At 37.2% G+C, this 21499-nt stretch overlaps 3 pseudogenes; 2 read left to right on the top strand and 1 right to left on the bottom strand.

Annotated features, from left to right (window-relative positions):
- Positions 1–1060: 1060 nt before the first annotated feature.
- Positions 1061–2663, top strand: LOC148730794 (uncharacterized; annotated as a pseudogene).
- A 314-nt stretch (positions 2664–2977) lies between these two features.
- Positions 2978–4141, bottom strand: LOC148730795 (uncharacterized; annotated as a pseudogene).
- A 641-nt stretch (positions 4142–4782) lies between these two features.
- LOC148730796 (uncharacterized) lies at positions 4783–7573 on the top strand (annotated as a pseudogene).
- Positions 7574–21499: the final 13926 nt, after the last annotated feature.

Raw genomic sequence — 21499 nt, forward strand, 5'->3', positions numbered from 1 at the left:
GATCGACTGAATCGAGTCTCATCGACGATACTGTAAGATTGAAAAGAAAACGAATTCCCCAAGATGTAAGAACCATTTAAATGACTCGGTAGCGCTTCATAAGAGTCATGTACTTCAAAGGTTTTTACGACGGCGATATATCGTTCCAATTCTAAACTAATCAACTTTGCCCCAAGGGGGTAAAGTATGAACACTCATATATATGTTAGAGGAAAAATTGTTTTTGTATTAAATTTGCACTCAATCATCAAGTCGCAATTAAACTCTGAAGGAACAGCTATTATTCCGTAACAAAAATCAGCCACTGCTAAAGAAACGATAAATCCATTTCCACCCATCGTGAAGTTGCAGAAGAACCAACTTAAAACCCAAAACTAAGTTTCCTTTGAAGTTCTTTTTCGTGGCCGTCCGGTACTTTCGACTGCTGTCTTGTTTAGAGCAAAGAGGACTTTTAAAAAATCTCAGAGGTATCAATTTATATATGAAGAGGTTTAGGAAACCATCTGTCTCTATCTACCCTTTGCTTAAAAGTTAATAACGCAAATAGCTATTGTCATGTTCGGTCAAAATATAGGCGGAAAACATCCGTTACCTAGACGCACGGAGTTTGACGCCTGTTTATTGTTTTTTCAGAAGCATGGAAAAATCGAAAAGGAATAAAATTACCTACATCATTCCTTTTTTTCCTATTATAATTCCATATGTTTGATTGGGCTCTACATAAAGTAATTACAGTACAAAGAGTCCTTAGGATTTCAATTTTGAAAATATCAGTATCAAATATTATTAACAGTGCCAACAAGATTCGAATTAGTAAAAAGTTAGCCTCCTATTTTATCAACTATTTCTTAACTCAAAAATCATTAATTTTTCCGTGCTAAGCCATAATCGCCCCCTTTTATTTTTAGGGACCTTAAGCAGTCAGGACGGCAACGCCAAGGAAGATGTCCAGTAAAAGTGAATTTTTTTCTTTGATTTAGAACTTACATACCGTTAGTTACCAGGCACCTGGAGGACCACTCAGCGATTTTTTATCGTAGCTTTCATGTAAATTTTGATAATGATACCGAAATATGTCGAAGAAAACCTCGACAGAGGATATTTACCTGGCTATGGCACAACAAAACGAGACTCACTGACTGTTACCGATAAAAAGGAATACTGGGTGCTTCCATCTGCAGTTAAGAAGGTTCCTTACTCTAAGATAAGTGACATTGTGTTTAGCAAATATGGAGGAGTGAATAAGAAAGTACGAACGAAATGGAAAGTTCCCATGTTATCTCAAGATGAAATACTAGATTTTTTTATTAAATGTCAAAGCATTCTGTGACTCAAAGCCAGCGTTCATGGAACTTATGAAAATTTTTTCTGATGCTTATGTTCCATCTTCGATGTTTATTTATGACATTAACGCCAAAGAGCAACTAGCTGTTGAATAGCGAACTGGAAAGCAAGAAAACTACAGATTATGGTTCAGAATGAGAACTGGCATAGTCACCGCAAGTAAATTCAAATATGCATGTGTCACTGGTCCTCTGGAACCATCACATAGCCTGATAATGAGCATATGTCACCCAGAGCTTGTAAAGTTTACCAGTGAGGCTACCAAGTGGGGCTGCAATCATGAGGCAGAAGCAAAAGAAGCCTACTTTCAAGTCCAAGACAACAGACCGGCTAAGGGCTTAAGATGAGGAATCTGGCTTCTTCATTAGCACTGAGTATGGATTCCTGGGAGTGACCCCAGATGGACCGGTTTCATGAAAATGTTGTGGCAATGGTGTCATTGAAATTAACTTATAGGTAAATAAGGTTGTAATTAGTAAGCAGGTCCGAGGCCAGTGACATAATCACAAGGAATGGATAATTCTCCATTATTCCTAAGCTTATGCTTATCTCGTAAGTCTTAGTCACTTGTTTGAGCCAAAAGAAACATTAACATGGTGGAATTCTAGGCCTAAACTGTGGTCTTATGTTTATACAAGCAGTGTAGCCCACCTAAAGCTGCATATTTATAATAAATATTTTTTTAATAAATGACAGTAACTGATTGCTATGAGCAACATTATGGTAATTATGGTAATCAAGATTGCAAGAGCCTTTATTTTATTTCAGTGTCCATTTTGCCAAAAAGACAAAGATGTCACTGAATGTATGAAAAATAAGAATTTTTGTCTCGAAAGTACCCGAGATGGCAACCATCAGCTGAAGTGAAATCATCCATACTTTTACCAGGTAAACATTAATAATTTCTTTTTACTGTAAAATTTGATTGTCTTTTTGCTTGCATTAATGATTAAGTTATTATTTTGGTATTTTTAATCTTTTAGTGCAAGAAGAAAAGTTTTGATCATAAATGAAACGACGTAAATTATACTATCCTTACCAGGCAAACTAAATAATTCTGTCAAACTTATGTCACTCTTTTAATTGCACAGGTACAAGCTCAGTTCTTTTGCACCGGTCACAGCTACTGTTACTTCATATTATGGACATAAAAGAGTATCTATGTGGAAAGAATAATTGCTGATGAGAGATTTATGGAAGCAAATGTACTCAAAGTGAAGGAATTTGTCACCAGGTGCTTTATACCAGAACTACTTTCCAACTGGTACTCAAAGTCAATGGACAAATGCAAAGGAGGAAAGATTTCAAGAGCACATTAATGAAATGATAATAATAATAACTACTGATAAGTTTTCATCAATAGATAATTGTTAAGAGATATGAGTTATATATATTACTGGGGGTTTTTATTTAAAAATAATATTTATTACAATAACATGCATTTTTAAAAACTTTGGCTGTTGCAAAAAATGACTGAATCTCGGTAAAATAGATTTCAAATAAAGTTATTGTTCATGTTTTGTTATCTATCATGACTTGTACAAATCATGTAATCATCAAGATGAAGGATAGCTTATCCTCCCTTTGTACAACCAAGCTTTTGATTATAAATGATGTGACCATTCAAATGTGATCATTCAAATGGTACCACAGAATCACAAAGGTTGGTCAGGACACAGCTAACAGTAAAAATCTTATCTAATGTGGTCTTGTCTCCGTTTCGAGTAACAGCAAAGTCAATTGGCAGTATTTGCGAAAAAAATTGCTCTCTTTCTGGCCAGTAAATCAAAGGGTTAAGTCTCAGGTATAGTACATCAAGAACATTAAAAAATGTCCTTGACACAGTTGTTTCATGCACTCCTCCAAATCGATAGGCCAAGTCTTTGCCAGACAAGTTCAGCCTAAGTCTTATTAAAGTTAGCATAAGTCTTTGAAAGGGACTCAAGGTACATTTGGCTGATTGTGACAGATATGGTAAAACAAAGTTGTGAATACAATACAGCCAGTTCCAGCTCGGTAGACCGGTGTAAAACAAGACTTTTTCGTTGTTGTCTCAAGACCCATTTTCATCTAGAGAGACTTCCTTTAGTTGTTCTCTAACCTTAGAGTTATCTTCTCTTAGAGACTTGATTTCAGCTTCTAAAGCCTGGATATCGCTTGAGTTTGTATCAGTCTGAGTTTAACAAGATTTTATAGAAGTTTCACTTGTTTCTGTAGTTGATTCGTTGACACCAGTCGCGGTAACACAATCTGTGGCCTTCACAGGTTCTTCTTGAAGAAATTCAGTTAGATTCTGAAGCTCAAGTAGCGCTTAAGCACCTTCTAATTTTCTCCTTTTCTCCTTTAGTAAATCATAACGAGGTTTAAACTAGCAGCCCAATCGGCATTTTCGGTATCGTACAGATCTGTTGGTTGCCCTGATGAAACTAGAAGCTACACGAACCGCAAGCTACTAAACAAACTAGAAGCTGCAGATACCAAAACTAAACAATCGTTATCGATTCAACACCACTATAAATGAAATATTTGTACTCTTAAGACCTATAATGGTTAGTTTGAAAATTATTTTAACATTTTACCTGATACGAAGTGATCACTACAAACACGAGCGTTCGAATACTTCTGGAGTCAGGTCTTCACGTTTGATCCTCTTTACCCACTAGCTTTGGCGTTGTTTTTGAAGCAATTTCAAATTATCTCGGACATTACTTTTCACAGAAGGTATTCTAAAGAAACGCTTCTCTTTATTACGATTTCAACGGTTAGAACAGCCAAATACGGCACAAAAGTTGACCATGATTAAAGTCTCTGCGTATAATTCTTTCGATCTATCATGCTAGATCGTCATCCAGATGGAATTTGTCACGTGATTCTAAATCGCTAGCGACGTCATCTGCAAGGGGTCTATAGTAATTTATTAATGTTTTCATTGTTTCTTTGGTCACGTGAATTTTAGTTTACGCAGCTCAGTCACCAAATTTTAAGCTTTGCTTTGCCTTTCGTTTCTCCTCCTTTTGTGGAGTTGATTTAAAGCTTTTTTCGAGCTTAACTGTTGCGGTGGCACGGTTGTTTTGAGTTGAGTAAGTATAGGCTGAGTATTCCGCTTGTAGAGCGCTGAATAAGCCGATCGAGGACAATAAAGAACGACAAAGAACTAGAGGTTTGTGACTGATCTCGTGTTTTGGATTACATGAATCACATTAGCCGTTAATTCATGGCTAAATCAAGTATCACATATATTGAAACAGAAAATTTCCCCGTTAATTCACGGCTAAATCGAGTGTCATATATGTTCTAAACGAAAAAAGTAGCCGTTAATTTTCGGCTAAATCGAGTGTCATACATATTACAAACGCAAAAATTAGCCGAGAATGGCATTATATGGAAATCTTGCCTTCGCACTTGGTAAATTACTGCCGGCTTTGATAAGGCGTTGTATTTTCCGAAAACTGCTGCTGAAAGTGTCTTGAATATACATCTATCAGAAAGTCCCTGATGCTGACACTGCCAACAAAAGTGCCTTAAGGTTTGTATATTAATTGAACTTTCCAGTCCCAACAATAGATACGACTCTGATTATTTAGTTTTATCGACTGAGTTGGCCGCCATTAAGTGTTTTGAAAGTTGACATTTCGAGCGTGAACCCAACGTCAGAGCAAACCGAAAAACGGGAATAGGTAAACTCTAATTTGCTGGTCTGATCTTTGCTTTGAATTAATGAAGGGGACATAACCATCAGTGAAAAATGTCGCCATTTTCAAAACTGCATTGGAAAAATTGAATGGAATGTCCCGGCGTTCGCTTACCAGAAACGCAAATTAAAATAAATGGTCAGATTCCTCTGGGAGAGAGTGGTTTGTAGGCTGCTTTTTTCTTTAATCAGAGCGGCAGCCTTTGTTCTGAACTTATGCCTGTGTGATCTTTCTTTGCAGAGTTGTTTTGAAAATAACAGCGGCGCCTAGTCGAATTGTTATCACTGTGACATTTGAAAGCAGTTTTTGGACGGTTAAGTTAGGGCACTTGGAATAGTTTTAAATTTAAACTTCTTAAATAATTTTATATTTGGAGATGTCAGCTGTTTAGTTAATTGGAGAAGGGGAAAAAAAGAGAAGTGGGCAAGATTAACGTGCAGCTCAAAGCTTCAATTTGGACAATGGCGGAAATGAAGGACTGAGTCGCCTATGGGACTACGGCTTCTGTTTCAGAATAGTAGGGAGTTTAAAGAACCACGATGGCCACGGCAAAGTGAACGTCACTAAACAAAAGCATTAATGAGCACAACAATGGCTTTGCACGTTCGTTGTAAATCTCTGTAAATTTCTTTGCTACCTCTGCAAAGCAACAGCGGGAAAAGACCAAAATTTGCATTGTCTGGAGAACGTGAACGACAACGACTAATTTTATTTATAATTTTATTCTAATTTAACGCTGTGTTCCATATTTAGCTTTGAGATAGTTTTGATAGAGACAAACTTAATGACGAGTATCGCACGATTCGTAGGTAAATTATAAATTAATTAATTTTTTAATCGACGTTGTCCGCGGTTTCGCCGTCCTCGTTTTTTAACTCTCTAGTGTGGGGTTAAACGGACACCTAGCAAGAACTCGACTTCTTCTACCAGTTTATTGAATACCATAAACTCCGGAGCATAACCCGGCTTGCTTCCGTGCTAAACGGCAGAAACTTCTGCCCCTATGACAGTGGATCCTCCCACTTTTCATGAAATGTCGTTCCTTTTACAACTCGCAACCCATTTATGCGTTGGTTTTTCACAAACAAGGAGTGTATTATAAACATTATGATCAAGTAACCGCTTATATTTCTTTTCATTCTTATCCAGACCTACCCTGGCCCTAACCCACTGCTGATTGGATAAGTGTGTGCTCTCAAGTAACAAGACAATAAAGCTTCCTTCAACAATCTACTGTAGAGAGGAAGACGTCGCTCTCGCATCACTGATGTCTTCATCCGTGTCACTTTTGATATCAGCGCTGGATTTAACCGCAGTGTTTTTTAACGGACGACTGTTACTGAGCGGCTTCAAAAGAAACACAAAGTAAAAGTTTGTTCAAAAGTGCTGGATGTTGGCAAGTCTTCAGGCTGCTAGTCAAGTTGCAATTCTTGTTACAGATGGCATAGAATGGTGGAATGGCTTCCAGATTCAACCTACGGAGTCCTGTAATTTCTTCAGAGTTATCTCCCTTTCAATGTTGTTTTTCCAAATTTGTATCCCGAAGGCAATCGTAACAGTGTGTTATGAGCATTTGGCGGCACACGAAGAACGAAACTCATTTTCTTGCCTTTCAATGTACACAGTGCTTCTTCTGGGATTTCTCGGTTCCGCAATTATCCTATGGCACTGTTGCTTCAGGCGAACGCCTACTTTTCAAGCCGTCCTTAAAGTTGCACTGATTTTGACCTCGTCTTCTGTCGTCTATCTGCTTTCCGCAGCCTTGGCTAAAAGTGATGCTGAATACAACAAAGAAACCACCTCACTCGAATCAAACGCCTCAATGAATTCGCGCCTTTCGTCATGGTCTTCGAAAGCTTGGCAAGAGAACAAGGAGTGCTTGTTCTTAACAGTTTTGTTTACAGCATGTTCGACGCTGATTTTCATTGGAGCGGCCCATGCTAATCCCGAATCAGCTCTGTGGGGTCGTGATTTGAAAGGAGAGATGTTGTTCAATGGAATTGTTTATCACCTAATCCCTAAATTTTGTGTGGGAACGGGTTTACCAGTAACAGTGTATTATTTTATTAATTTGAGCTATTCCGGAAAGAAAGAAAGAGACACTATAATTGAAACAATTTGAAAGATAACTTTGCCATTAACTATGGAGACTGAAGTGGAACTTCGCTTCGAAGAAATCGGTTTATTCGATCATCCCTTTCTTATTTGCAACTCTTTGAGTCACAGTACATAGCAAAATTATTTGTTATTCCTTTTTCTCGAAAGGATATCGGCAGGTTGACGTCGGAGGTACCATCTATTGTAGCTTTTAAATATATATTATAAATCTGAAGGAAGATTAATTCTGGGTTAACATTGGAATTATATGATTATGCGAAGAAAAGTCTCCTTATTGTATTACCACTGAACAATTATAACATAGCACGCGCGCTAGTCCTATCTAATTCCTATTGCGTCAACATGAACAAATTCTTTATGTACCCACGGCCAAGCTCAATAAAATGACGTGTGTAGTTTCAAAATAGCTGCAAAATTTCCGTCGTGTGAGTTCCTTAAGTTAAAGTCTCGGAAAGTGATACCAGTAAATGGAAGACCAACCAAACTTTTCTTTAGCTTTAATTTCGACCTTCCCGCAGAAAGACTTGATAGAAACAGCAACTCGACAACGCACTAGTTCCGTTCCGCTTCGCATACGTCACGCACTCCCTTTAAATAAATTAATATCCGCGTAATTCGCCCGCACTGAAATAACAATTTGGCGTGTCGGATAACAAATAACTTATTAGACGTTCTGTTGTGTCGTATCGCTGATTAATTTTACCCTTTATTTGTATTTTGACTCGCCTTGCAGGCTCGTCTTTAGCTTCTTGAGGGCTTAGCAAACCTTCAAAGGCCTTCTATGGCTCAGTAGTCTACACTGTGGCGTTCACCATTTGTTTTATAACATAAAGAAACAATTTCTTGCGAGAAAGATGCTTATCTGGAAACATTTGCTCGCGTCAGCAGCGTGCACCTATGGGCAAGTAGTAGACACTGAATTGACAAATCAGAACGCGCGCTCTACGGGATTTATCTTATAAATTTGTTAAAGAAGGTTTTTCTAGTCTCATTATTATTATCTCTATTACCATCATTTGTAATTATATTTGTACATTTGTACACAGTAAACTAAGTTGCTCATTTACTACCATGATCAATAGCACTCATTAGCATTACTATCATTATCATTAGTATTATCATTATTAATAATGTTATTATCATTATTTTTATTGTACATAATTTTAACCAGTTCAGTTGATACTGTTGTGATTTGCTGGTTCTATACATGTAGGAATCGATCATACACGTATGTATTTATCTATGTATGTATGTAGGTATGTACACTTTCTGTGGAGTCTTTTTAACATGATTGTAATGCCCCAGCAACAATGACAACTTATGTACGCACAAGTATATACCAAAAAAATTCTTCATTACCAATACTGCTAAGCTGTTATTTCTTAGCAGTAATTGTCAACCTCAATTTCCGTGCATAAACGATACTAGTCTTTTTCCAAAATGCGCCCTCTCCCTGCCACCCCTGTATTCATGAAGCATGATTTGGATCGCCTTATCCATTGGATCTTCTTTGACTCTATTAGTAGCAGACGTCAGATGTCAGATGTAGATTTTACAGTAACTACCCCTTTGGGGAAGTTACTGTAAAATCTACGATATAAATTTTTAAATCTCTTCAGATAGGCTCATGATTATGGCTGGACAAATTGGAAAATTCTTTCAAAAAAGATACAGTAACGAGACGAGACAATCAGAGCAACTTATTGACTTTCATTTCCAGATGCATTTAGAAACCCTTTCTATGGAGACGTCTCCCTTAAGCCTCTCGGAAACATCTTTGTTGATAATAAGATACCCCTGGGCTTACCTCTCTTCAAATCATTCATAAATTTGGCCATTATTTCTTACCTTTGTGTTTATCTTTAGTTTTCCGAATGTGCTGTCGAGTCCTTTCAAATCCTCCTGCTTTGAAAGGCTTTTTTAGCATAAATGGTATTTCGGATTCCATAGGCCAATGTCAGGGAAGTTTACAAAGCCTTGTTGGCGGGGAGGATGGTAAAAAGATCCAGTAGGACTTTTCAAAAAGGAATGTTTATACACTGTATGCATGTATTTCACTTAATTGTAGATGAGTTAGTTTTGGGGACAGACCATTATATTTTAATGAGGAAGGGGGTTACACGATTTTTCAGAATTGTTGGTTGGGCAAGAATTTTCTTCGATTAGTTCCATACATTTCTCTTGTATGACTCGCTTTTCACGATACTTTCTGGCACTTTTTCTTGTGTATGAGATTTTTGGTAATGAAGTTTTATTGTCCAACCCCCCTCTCAAGAACAAAATGGTCTGTCCCTTACAACAGGCAGATACAAATTCCAATTGATTTTCGAAATGCAGATTTTTCAATATGATTCTGTTGAATCCTCCCTTTTTTTCTTTTTTGTAAAATTAATGTATCAAATGTTTTGTAACATGTGTAGTTGCTTTTGTTTGAATTTCTCTTTGGTTTACAAAGTTTCAATCAAACCAGTTTAATTTTTATCTCCATTGTTGAGGTTTATTACATAATCTAAAGTATGAGACAAAGGAGAATTAAAATCAAAATAGTTTGAATAATTTTTAACCAAATAGACACCTACTGGATAAGTTAAGAGGATAATAAACTGCACCTGCAGTCCTTCCTCTTTTGATTTTGGTCTTAAACAGTTTATTGTACTCAAACGCAGTTTTTAGATACGTGAGTGTTATATCAAAACGTTTAGTAAGTACGTAATAAAGAGGCTTTATTTCAAGAAGGTAAAGTAAGGTAATTGAGAATGCTGACAAATTTGTGGCCCTCTGAAAAGTAAAAATAAAATTTCAATAAAAAAAGCTAAACCTAATAATAAGTGTTCAAATTATTAAAAAAAATTAAAGCAAAGTTAATCCTGTATCATGTTTCAACGATAATCCATGCCTCTTTTTTAACTGCCATGCGTGTCCATTTTTGAACAAAGCGACGACAACGAGTAAACAATTAAAGAAACCAGATACAATGAATATATGAAGTTCATATATTTTGAACTTCGGTATTAGATACGTATGATGCACGATCCTCGCAGTAGAGAGCGCTATTTATGCAATAGCGAAAATCAGACCTGAAAAAAATCAGGCGTGTACGGAATTCGAACCACTGACCTCTGCAATGTTAGTGCAGCGCTCTACCACTTGAGCTAACAAGCCAACTGGGAGCAGGCCGTTAAGTTGATTCGTAATAAACCCGTGATTATAAATCAGATACAATGAATATATGAAGTTCATATATTTTGAACTGCGGTATTAGATACGTATGATGCACGATCCTCGCAGTAGAGAGCGCTATTTATGCAATAGCGAAAATCAGACCTGAAAGAAATCAGGCCTGTACGGGATTCAAGCTTGTGTATGAAATTTTTGCAGCACTCTACCAATTGAGCTTGTTAGCTCAATTGGTAGAGCGCTGCACTGGTATCGCAGAGGTCAGTGGTTCGAATCCCGTACAGGCCTGATTTTTTTCAGGTCTAATTTTCGCTACTGCATAAATAGTGCTCTCTACTGCGAGGATCGTGCATCATACGTATCTAATACCGCAGTTCAAAATATATGAACTTTGTGTATACATTGTATTGTGAATAATGTTGTTTAATTTATCTTTATACAGAAAAAGAACCAAAGAGTGAAAGTTCTGAACCTTTCTACGTCCTTAGCTGCAGAAGAAAAGGATCAGCATATCCAGTTCATGACCGTAGACTTAGATTAAGAATCACATACTTTTTGGCTTTAAACTGTTTGAGAACTTAGGTTTTGAAATGAAAACTCAGTTAAATTAAGATTGCTGTTTCTATGTGGTAGCAAGTTAATAGCTCCTAATATTTTCTTAAAAGCTACAGGTATGTGTAATTGATTGAATGCTGTCTTTTCTTGTTATATGTGACAGCTTCATCTACAAGCTAAGTGAGGCTGCTCTATTGTCCTTGATATTTTAAATTTACATTGAACTGACCCGTGAATTGCAAAATGGGAGAATGCATCAACTATGCTATGATTGATCATATCTAGTATAGAATTTTTTAGGATCATTTTTATATTTGCGTGCAAAGATAATGCAGTAAAAAAAATGCATCTCAGCAAATATGAACAAAGTCGATCAAATGTGGTTCTTCTCATTTACTACGATTTTGCTACGGTTGTAATTTCGTTTTTTCGTTCACTGATCGAAACCTTATGAGAGCAAGCAAAACCCCCAAAAAATTGTGGATTGTCACTTGCTGTCTATTCATTAGTTTCACTTTTTTAGCGTTAGACCTAATTCTCATTTGAAGTCTTGTTATGACATCTTATGTTATGACATCTTTTTTGTTCCACCTTTGAGTCTTTACACCCAACTTCTTGTTCTCTGGTTTTCTCTTTTTACCTCTCTTTTTGTAATCTAGATTAAATTGAAAGATATTGTTAAATTGATGTCATATATTCTGGCTATTGACCAACCCATTTCTGTGTTCATCCCAATTAGAGCAGTCAAAACATTTTATGACCTGAAGAAGCAAATGAGGGGGGCATTCTTTAATTTCTGCCAGAGTCAAATATATAGGTGGTTTTCAACTAATCTCTAGGGACGCAGGTAACAATGGCGAAAGGAACAAGTGCTGGTGTACGAACAAAAAAGCTAACGAGATATCTATTGTCTACGTCCACCAACATGGCGGCAATGACGTAACGTGCAAACCACCTATATGCATTATTAGACGTTTTGTTGTGTAGCATCGCTGCGTATTTTTATGAGACTGTATTTTTATGAAGCTGTATTTTTATGAGGCTGTATTTTTATAAGGCTGTATTTTTATGAGGCTTTACTTTTATGAGGCTGTATTTTTGTAAGACTGTATTTTTATGAGGCTGTATTTTTATGAGGCTGTATTTTTATGAATCTGTATTTTTATGAGGCTGTATTTTGACGAGCCTTGAGGGCGAGTCAAAATACTAACAACAAGTAAAAATACTCAGCGATATTACGCACACAAAAAAAAAACCTTTAATAAGAGATATATTACCCAACACGCCAAATTCGTCTTTCATTACGGACGAATTTCGCAGATATTTCTGGAATACAAATATGGCGTGATATTTGTACTAGTCTCAACCCTTCTTTATACGAAAGGAAGCACATTTGGATGATAAATTCCAATACTATAAAAAAAGGATCATCTTAGTATTTTACATCCTCTTGGAACTATCAATTATTATTTTAGAGCCAGCCTATTTTTCATTCTTTTTAAATAGTACGAAAACTAGGTCATAAATGATGATTTAAGATTTCAATTTAATATATGTACTACCTAAATAATGAAATTTCTGTGGTAATAACTATGTTGGCATTACTCTAAAATTTTCAGGCTTGAAGTAAGGTGTGAAAAACACGGGCAACGGGCAAGAACAAAAACCAATCAAAACATACCTCTGCCCTCAATGTTTGCGTTGAGATTCTGCACGGATGTTTTTCCCTAGTTGCAAAAGAAAAGCAACGGGACGCATTTCAATTCCCATCCTTTTTGTTTGGACATCTCTTATCTACACGATGTATACTAATAATTTAGGCTACACTTTCCTTTTGTTCTCCGTTATTTGCAATCATAATAATCTACGGACAAACCATGCTCCTTTCCTTTTGGATAACTGATCCATCTAATTATGCTTTGCAATTCCTTAGAAAGTTTTGGCCTCTGTAAATTAAGAGGACCATGCCAACAGGCCGCCCTTCCCCTGTCACCCTTACATTCATGAAACATGATTTGGATCGCCTTATCTATCATATTCCTTTGGCTTTGCTAAAATCCTTGTAGCCGTCGCCAGAGTGCTTCTCACCCTTCGGGGGCAGGTGTTAAATCTTCTATATAATTTTTCAAATCGCCGGAGTCGTGCTCATGATCATGGCTCAGTGGAAAAACTGGAAAATTTTCTCGGACAAAATATTGTAAGGAGACGGGCTTGCTTTAGCAACTTATTACCCTTTATTTCCAGATTCAGCTGCTTATTACCTATTAAACTTTTTTTAGCGATTTCAAATTCCGCGCTTTACATTTGTTGCCATAGAAAAGGAAAAAAATTTCCGTTGATTACAGCCAAATTAAATAGGCGCAAAAAAAAAACAACAACAACAACAGTTTATTACACACTCAGGCTTTAGCTACAAAATTAAATAAAAGAGAAGGAAATAATACATACGTAAAAGAAATTAAAGATAGCGATATTCTATAGTTCGTGCATGGAGGCTAAGAGAACCGCGAGGTTATCGAGTCAGCCTCCAAGAAAATCGCTATGAACACTACGATTAGTCTTGCTTTAGCTGGATAATGACGAAAAAGGCTATTTAATAACTACTTTCCAAATGCGGATTGGATATTCTTGGATAATCCCTGAGGCGAAGTCGAAAAAAATGCAGAGATTGTGTACACTTGGTGAAGTAACTTCAATTGAGACCTTGCAAGCTAAAGATGAGAAGAGACGTTGCTAGTCTAATTATGACTTAACTTTGACACAACGCGCAATCTGATGAGAATCTGTTGTTAGTTTTCTAGAAATTCAAAGAAACTGAAACATATCCCTTTTCTGAGAAATGGCTCCACACGGGGCGCGTTCCCAAATTTTAAGTTATTGAGGGCCTTTGGTTTGGAAAAAACGAAAACGACGCTTTAAACGAAAAAACCAATGTGAAAGATTTTGTCTTTCTCATTAACTTTTACCAAATGTAGTGTTCAAAATGCAGTTTAACTGATCTTTTGGGCCGTTTTTGGGATTTGTTTTTCCCTGCGTGGCGAAAGCGAAAAAGAAAAAATCAAGGCTCTCGCTAGACTAGATTTCCTCAAACATTTGTGAAAAGGAAAAGTGCAAGTACCAAGTTTTTCAGGGCATCAAGAAAACTGTAATGATAAACTGACAGATTTTCATTCAGAAATTTTCTTGAAAATCTTTTTTTACATAAAACGAAAACTGTTTGCAAAGTAAATGTGCACTCAATATTAATAGTCGAGTCAAAAAGTACACACGTGGGACCATAAGTGGCACGAGCGACCACGAGTGACCACGTGGTGGTGTGGTTGTGGTGGCAGCGTGGTCGAGTGGTCACCGAGTCGGACTCGTAATCCGCTGCTCCCAGGGTTCGAGTCCCGCTCTGACCACTATCTGGATTTGTTTCACGGTAGCTCCGAGTTCAAATCCTCGGCCATGCTTGTAAATAGCCAACTAGTTTGCCTCCAGCCAGTTGGGATTCTTAACAATTTATGTTCAATTTGAATGATTTATTTCTGTTGTTTATTGTGGGCCTCCTGGAAAGTAGCTTGTAGCTAAGTGTGGTGCTACATTTAAAAAAAAATTAGTGAATAAAAATAAGACTTAAAACTTAACAGGAGTGACCACAAGTGATTACGGGTGACCACGGGTGACTTAGCCAAGAGTGATTACGAGTAACGACGAGTGACCACGAACGACCAAAAGGGATGTAAGGATGGTGCAAATATTATGTTGGGCAAAATATAGATGACTTCTTCATTCCTTTGATCACGCATAGTCACTCGTGTTCATTCGTTGACACGCAATTGCCTTTGTTTTAACACCAAAATATATCCCGCATATTGCTTTAAATTAGCTGTTTCGCCTTATACTCTAAAAACGAGGCATAATCAAACACATATTCTGTCTGCATCAAGAGCTGTTTCATTTTGAGGCTTCAGAAACGAGGTACACTCCCAATGATCAAGTCATCCGCGCTTGAGGTGGGCTGTTTCGCTTCATGGCTTAAGGTTACTTCCTACCTTCAGAGGCCGAAAAAATCGATTTTTTTCTTTTTTGGACTAGATTGAAGTTACACATTTTAACTAACGTTTAGGGGGAAAAAATTAAAAATCTCAAAAAGCGTCTGACTCATTTAGAAAAACGTATTTTCAATTAAAAGTTAATAAATCAGGAAGGTGTCATAATATCGTAAATGGGCGAACCCCCCTGGGAAATATTCGCGGCAAAATTCACACGTGGAAGTTATCTGCTCGTGGAAAGTATTTTCTCATGGATAAAAAACATACCTCAAAAATAGAGTTGGGTAAAGAAAAAAAAAAAAACAGGCCCAAAGAAGAGAGAAATGGCAGCATTTTATCATTGTCCTGGTTGAAAGCGACAAAGGCTCTTAGTGTGGCCAGGAGCCTTCGACAAGCTCGGCATCCGCTGAAGATCGGCAGCATTCGATAACCCTGGAGCAAGCAGCTTCAAATTAAAGTCAACACCACAGATGGTTGTAAACAAAATTTTTCGTCGGAATCTCACGAAACCGATGGAGAAAAAGAAGAATGCGACAGGTTTAGCCTTTCTACCTCAGGCTTTTCCTTCGCCCACCTCGTCCAGTACTAAACGATTAACAGAGTGAGATAAATATAAAAAAAAGTAAAATAAAAACGTGACTGCTACGCGATACTTTTCCCGGGAAAATCTTGATGCATTGTTATTGACGCTAGGAGGTGTCGTCTTCTCATTGGTTCGCGGTTTCAGGAGGCGAGATAATCTCCTGGTGTGGCGCTAGTTGTTTACAAACCTTTAGGAGCTAAAATCTCGCATTTGATTTTGAGAGGATTACATACACTTTGGGCGAATTATGTAATTTATGGTAATCGTAATTAACATAAATTGATATTTTTCCGGCACGTATCGGAGGACTGTGGGTGGCTGCGAGGTACGCAGAGAGTTATGGGATAGTGGTTCATAAGCAGAGGTCGTTGGTAGAGCAAGGCGTTCTACAGTCAGCCTTCATCAGGCGTAGCTGTTCGTTTTCGTTTACGTCATTTGAATAAATTTAGACCGGTACTTGCATAGTACCTTTAGTAACCATGTTAAGATATCATTCATAGGATACCCTAAAACCCCAAGGGTGGCACTGCTGCCTTGCTCGGGGGTGCACGTTTCCCGTTTTTTCCGCCTGCTGGTTTTTAGGGGTTTTCGTGTCCAGCTTTGGTGCATTTAGTTTACTTCAATTGTAATAGGCTTCTGTTAGCATATCGAATTGGCGTTAAATAAACGGTGGCTTGGCTGGCCAACCCGCCCAGGTATCAACTCTTTGTGTGTCCGGTTGAGCAGTGAAGGCAAAATTATAGGGTATGTAAATTTGACCGATTTTCGTGAAATTTCGCCAACGCATTCCTGGGATGATGACGAACAAAAGTGTGTCAGAAAATTTTGATATTTGAATTTTTTTTTTTAGGTGGTGTCCATTTACTCAACACGCCTCGCATATTTTTCGCTACTCTAACTTTAGATGCGAATATCTGGACAACCAATTAGAATATCGGAAAAGCCTGACACACTTTTGTTGATTGATGCCTTGTGAATGAGACTGTGCAGCCACTTCTCTCGTGCCGCGGGATCCGATACCCGATTAATTCACCAGAAGAACCCTCGGTCGTTTGACGCCGTACCGGATCCTGACACTTCCTCACTGAAAAAATCGCCTAAATTATATTTTTATCGTAGACTGCATTTAGTAAGCTTTCTTTTGATGTATAGTTTGTTAGGGTTTTCTTCAAACTAGCGCGCGTACGATTTTTTTCCCGAAGAAAACCAGCGAAGGTAGGAAGTAACCTTAAGCCATGGCTTTAGCTTTAAGAACAAGGCTTCTTTTACATATGAGGGGCTTGTCCTTAGGTTAGGTTTATCACTGGACCTCCAGGAACTCTGATAGATAAGAATGGACTCCATTGGACTCTGACAGACTCCGTCGAATTAACAGCATTTCAATCAATCAACCAATTAAATTAATCAATTAACAGCATTTCCGTTACTCTTTTGTATTATGACTTCCGTTTATCTTACTTCCGTTGGAAGGTGTCACGAATACAATTGTACCTCTTCTATCGGAAAACCACCTTTTCTATCGTATTGAACATGTATGTAGTCACTCGTGCTCACCTGTGGTCGTTCGTGTTTACTATTAGACACGGACATGATTTACGGTTTGCTATGCGCGATTTCAACATTCGTTTGATCGATAATTTTTTTGCCAAGTCCAAGTGTTTTATAAAAGCACTTTCCATAAATTTTTAATGAGAACTCTATGAAAGCTTAATTTAAGCAGAGGCAATAGAAGCCAATTTGGGTAAAGGAAATTAGTATACCGCGAGTTTAAAAAAAAAAAAAAAAAGAAAGAAAAAACATATAGCTGAACGGCGTTTGGTATAAACAGCTCGATGTTGTTGTCTTTCGATTTTGTTGCTTTGTGCTTTGGTCGTAGTGCGGTTTAATAATGATAAGTAGAGCAGAGCTCTTCCAATGAAATAAAGTTTATCAGCAAAATTTCTTCAACTGGTCTTCATTTCACTGGAAAAGCTCCGGAAAATATCAAAATTGCTTCCTAAGCCTACAAACTTTCCAAATAGATACAACGATCGCTAGACACACAGTCTGGCAAAAAAAAATTCGCTTTTCCTCTTTTAAGTTGAATTATTCTTCATTAATACCTTATAGCATATTATTTGGAAGACTAATTTGATATTTACTTCGTCAAATATATGATTTTCGGAGAAAAATTCGGACTTTGACTCATGGTACGGCCTCGAACTCGGTCAGTAAGGTTAACTAAGAGGTAACTAAAAATTACATGTTGATCCACTTGGTCGATGGCGCCGTATGATAAGATTTTGCCGCAGAACTATGATTTCCTGGAAAATGTTAGGAGCTATAAAAATTTAGTAAGATTATATCGGGATACAATAAATAAAGAAAACTCGTTTATACATCAGCATGAACAAGTTTATTTGCGTTCCTTTCACACGTAACATTGATAAGTGAGAATTAGCAAAAATCCGCTTTTCGTTAAGCCGTCGGATGTTTAATTAGCATTGCAGTGGTCCATATGATAATTCTGAGGTCTAGACTCACTAATAGTAATAATAAAAAACTTCCTTCTGTCCGTAAGTTAACATGTTTTCTAAATTGCAATTGCCATCATTACATGTGATAGTTTAGCGAAGGTTGATTCACAATAAAAAGATTGGTTGAAATCATCCATATTTCGCTATTGTCGCTTAAACTAAGGTTGAACTAAACGAAATAACTGCTAAGTACTTGTGACATTTGTTCATAGTATATACCAATGGAGATAAAAGCTTATTAAACATTGATTAAACTAAAATGTAAAAAAAAAAAAAAAAAAAAAAAAACCGCGCCGTTTTGAGGATATCGGACGACCCGATCTCAGACCAACAGATTTGTTCGTTTATTTGAGTTGTTTCTTATCTTCTTTTTGAAAGCGTTCGTTGTTTACTGTCATCTGAATTCTGATGATACTTTGGAACAGCACTGCATAGCAAGCGCGAACGGTTGTATTGGTTCGAAGGTTTGTCTTTTGAGATTAAAAGGCCGTTTACACGGCAGAAACCATTCGTTCGCTAGCGTATCGACAAAAACTTTTTCTATTATGAATTTTTTTGTAATGACATTACGGATCCTCTGCATTCCAGTACGAAGATTCTCAGGCATTTTTCTTTCATTTTTGAGCGATACTAAAATATCACGCATTACTGCACCCACTCGGACCGAAAGAGCAGTTTTTGCTCTAACGAATCCTTCAAAGTCTTCATAGTTATCGTAGACCCGACCATCTGGGGTGTACACAGTGCTTTGTTCTATGATTTCCCTTACTTGGTCGGTCAAAGGTGCGGTCCGAAGCACACAGTCTACGGGAAGACCTCCACGTAAAACCTCATTTGTAATTTTCTTACTTATAAGGTCTTCATAAGTATTGCTGTGCAAATAAACGTCACCGAAGGTTTCGACAAAATCTTTTATGATCTTACTGTAAAGGTCTCTTGTATCATTGTAAATGACAGGATAGCACTTTATGGGGTCTGGTAACGCCATGTGCCTGTTTGTCTTCTTCAGTATCTACTCCCTTGATTATACTGTCGTTCAACGTCTTCCTTTTTTTAATTTTAAAGAAGCCGTCTCTTTTTCCTCTTCTGTATCTTCACCTTGGCGACGATGTACTGAATATGGTCGTCTCCTTTGGACACCAGCCAATTCCTTAAATCAGGGCTTTTGCAACACAACTGTGAGGACGGAACGACTCCGTTAGGAATGGTGAAACGAAAATAAGTTTAAAAAAAGTCCAACATTTTGCTAGGATACAATCTGAATTCTTTGTTTACCAGTATTTGTTTGTATTGGCTGCATGACTGCATGATACTTCTTCAAAAATATGTTCGCGACTACCGAGTCATAGCAAAAAGAAATCGCTTGGCTGAAGAATCTGAAGGGATTGAATTGCGACTGGGTGTTTCGACGTGGATGCGCAGAACGGGACTAACAATTGGGCAAAATATATTTTATTTTTTACAAGGCAAGGAATGTTCTGGACCCTAAAGTTCATCTACAGGTCAGGTAGGATTTGAAAGGAAGGGACGTAAAAGACTCAACAAGGAGAACTCGCACGGTGAATTACCGCAGAGTTTCATGGGGTAATACCAGAGTTCTTGACTCTATTTAAGATAAATGTTCGAGTTTTATCACTAGTACAGTACCAAATATTAGTTACAGGAAGTCGATTTGTATTGTAAGAATGCAGGGATCGTGCAAACTGTACATGATGCCAGGGTTTCTTTCTCGTAAATGAGTGAGAGCGAGTGAAGTGGGTTCGATTTTTTCAGGGTTGAGAGAAGTTGAGCGATGAAACGAGCGGTCCACTCTTCGTGCAATGTGCGATGCAGAGTAGGACTGGCACGAGCGCTCTCTGTGCGATTCCGGTGCGTTGTCAGGTCGGCAAAACTGTTCTCTCGAAGAATCGAAAAAATATTTTTCTTTCAGCAAAGATTTTCATGTAATTGTCATGATTAAAAAAGTGTTTGACAGGCTTGTCACACTATTCAATGAGTTCATGTCTACTTTAATATTTATCAATATTTCTCTGCGCAAGGTTGAAAGTTTACTTTAGTTTGAAGTTGACAAATGTTTTCTTTCGCCCCAAATAATGACCCTGTTGTTGTTTATCATAAATAGCAATTGTTCCCCATTCTTCTTAACCCCAAATCTTCAGGCTCATGATAAAAAGCGATAAATTTTCCATGCTGTATGGAAATTCAGTTGGAGATATCCGAAGATTACAAAAATGTAGATCTTCAAACTTCTTAGCTTTTGTTTAAACGCACTCGTGGATCACTACCTCATTACATGTAAACAAAAGCTTTTAAGGTATCAAAAACAAAATATCTTACATGAATGAAGAAAAATAGTGTGGCGATGAATTTCGTGGTTGCAAAAGTTGGTCGACAACATGCCACGCGGCCTAAAAACCTCTTGGGATTTTAATAATCCGTCTCAACAAGTAATTAAGACAGTCGAAAGGTTTTTTAAACGTATCTGTTTACAAAACTAATCAATATAGCTTTCATTTACTAATATCTGAATTTTCCAAAACTATTTGTACTTTGTAAAACGTTGTTTTGAGTTTTACTATAAACACACTCTTAGTAAGTCTTTTCTAGTCCGTTGAAAATGGCCCTACAGAACGAATTTTCGTGCTGGATCGCTTATCTCTAGCTTCATTGCAATTTTTCATTAATATGTCTTGTTTTACCAGCTGGCCAGCAATGTCAAGTAAAGACCTAAGCCACGACCTTTGGCCGACAAATAACTAACTTCCTCTTCTCTCTCTCTCTCTGCCTCCCCCCTCCCCCCTCCCCACACTCTCCCCCTCTGTCCACCTAATCACTTAAGTGTTTCCGCAAAAATTGATCTCAGTCTAAGATGTAGATAATTTTCCTTCTTTCTTGACGACGAAGTTGTAATATTTTATACCTCCTTTTTTTATCATCTGTATTTGTAAATATTCCATAACTCAGCCTATGGCTCCAAGGTGTTTATTATAAAGTATCTATCTCAGTCTAATAAATTTTGTCGTTCTAAATTTGTTTTTAAAAAGATTTGGACGCAGCCTAAAAACTTCTTTTTGATTTAATAATCTTCGAAAAGTAACTCAAAAAGTTAAAAACGAGAGATTTTTGCAGTTAACAATTATATTAATCAATTTGACTCTCATTCATTTAACATCTGATTTCTCCAAAACAGTTCGTCCGTTTGTGAAACGTTGAGCGTAGTTTTGAGATCTGCTATAAGTACAATTAAAGTTATTCTTTGCAGGTCTCTTGAATCTGGACACTTCTACCGTAAGGTCGTAGTAGTAGCAAGTATGATAAATATTGTAAGAAATAGACAACTTTTTTGAGACATGTTTCGGCATGCTTTATAATGCCATCTTCAATCAATGAGTAACAGAACGTGAGTAATTATATAATTTTAAAGTGTCGGAAACTTTCCGACACTTTAAAACGTAACTCTTTTTAAAACGTAACTCTTTT

The sequence above is a fragment of the Stylophora pistillata genome, chromosome 5 (genome assembly GCF_964205215.1).
Source record: "Stylophora pistillata chromosome 5, jaStyPist1.2, whole genome shotgun sequence".
Classification (NCBI taxonomy): Eukaryota; Metazoa; Cnidaria; class Anthozoa; order Scleractinia; family Pocilloporidae; genus Stylophora; species Stylophora pistillata.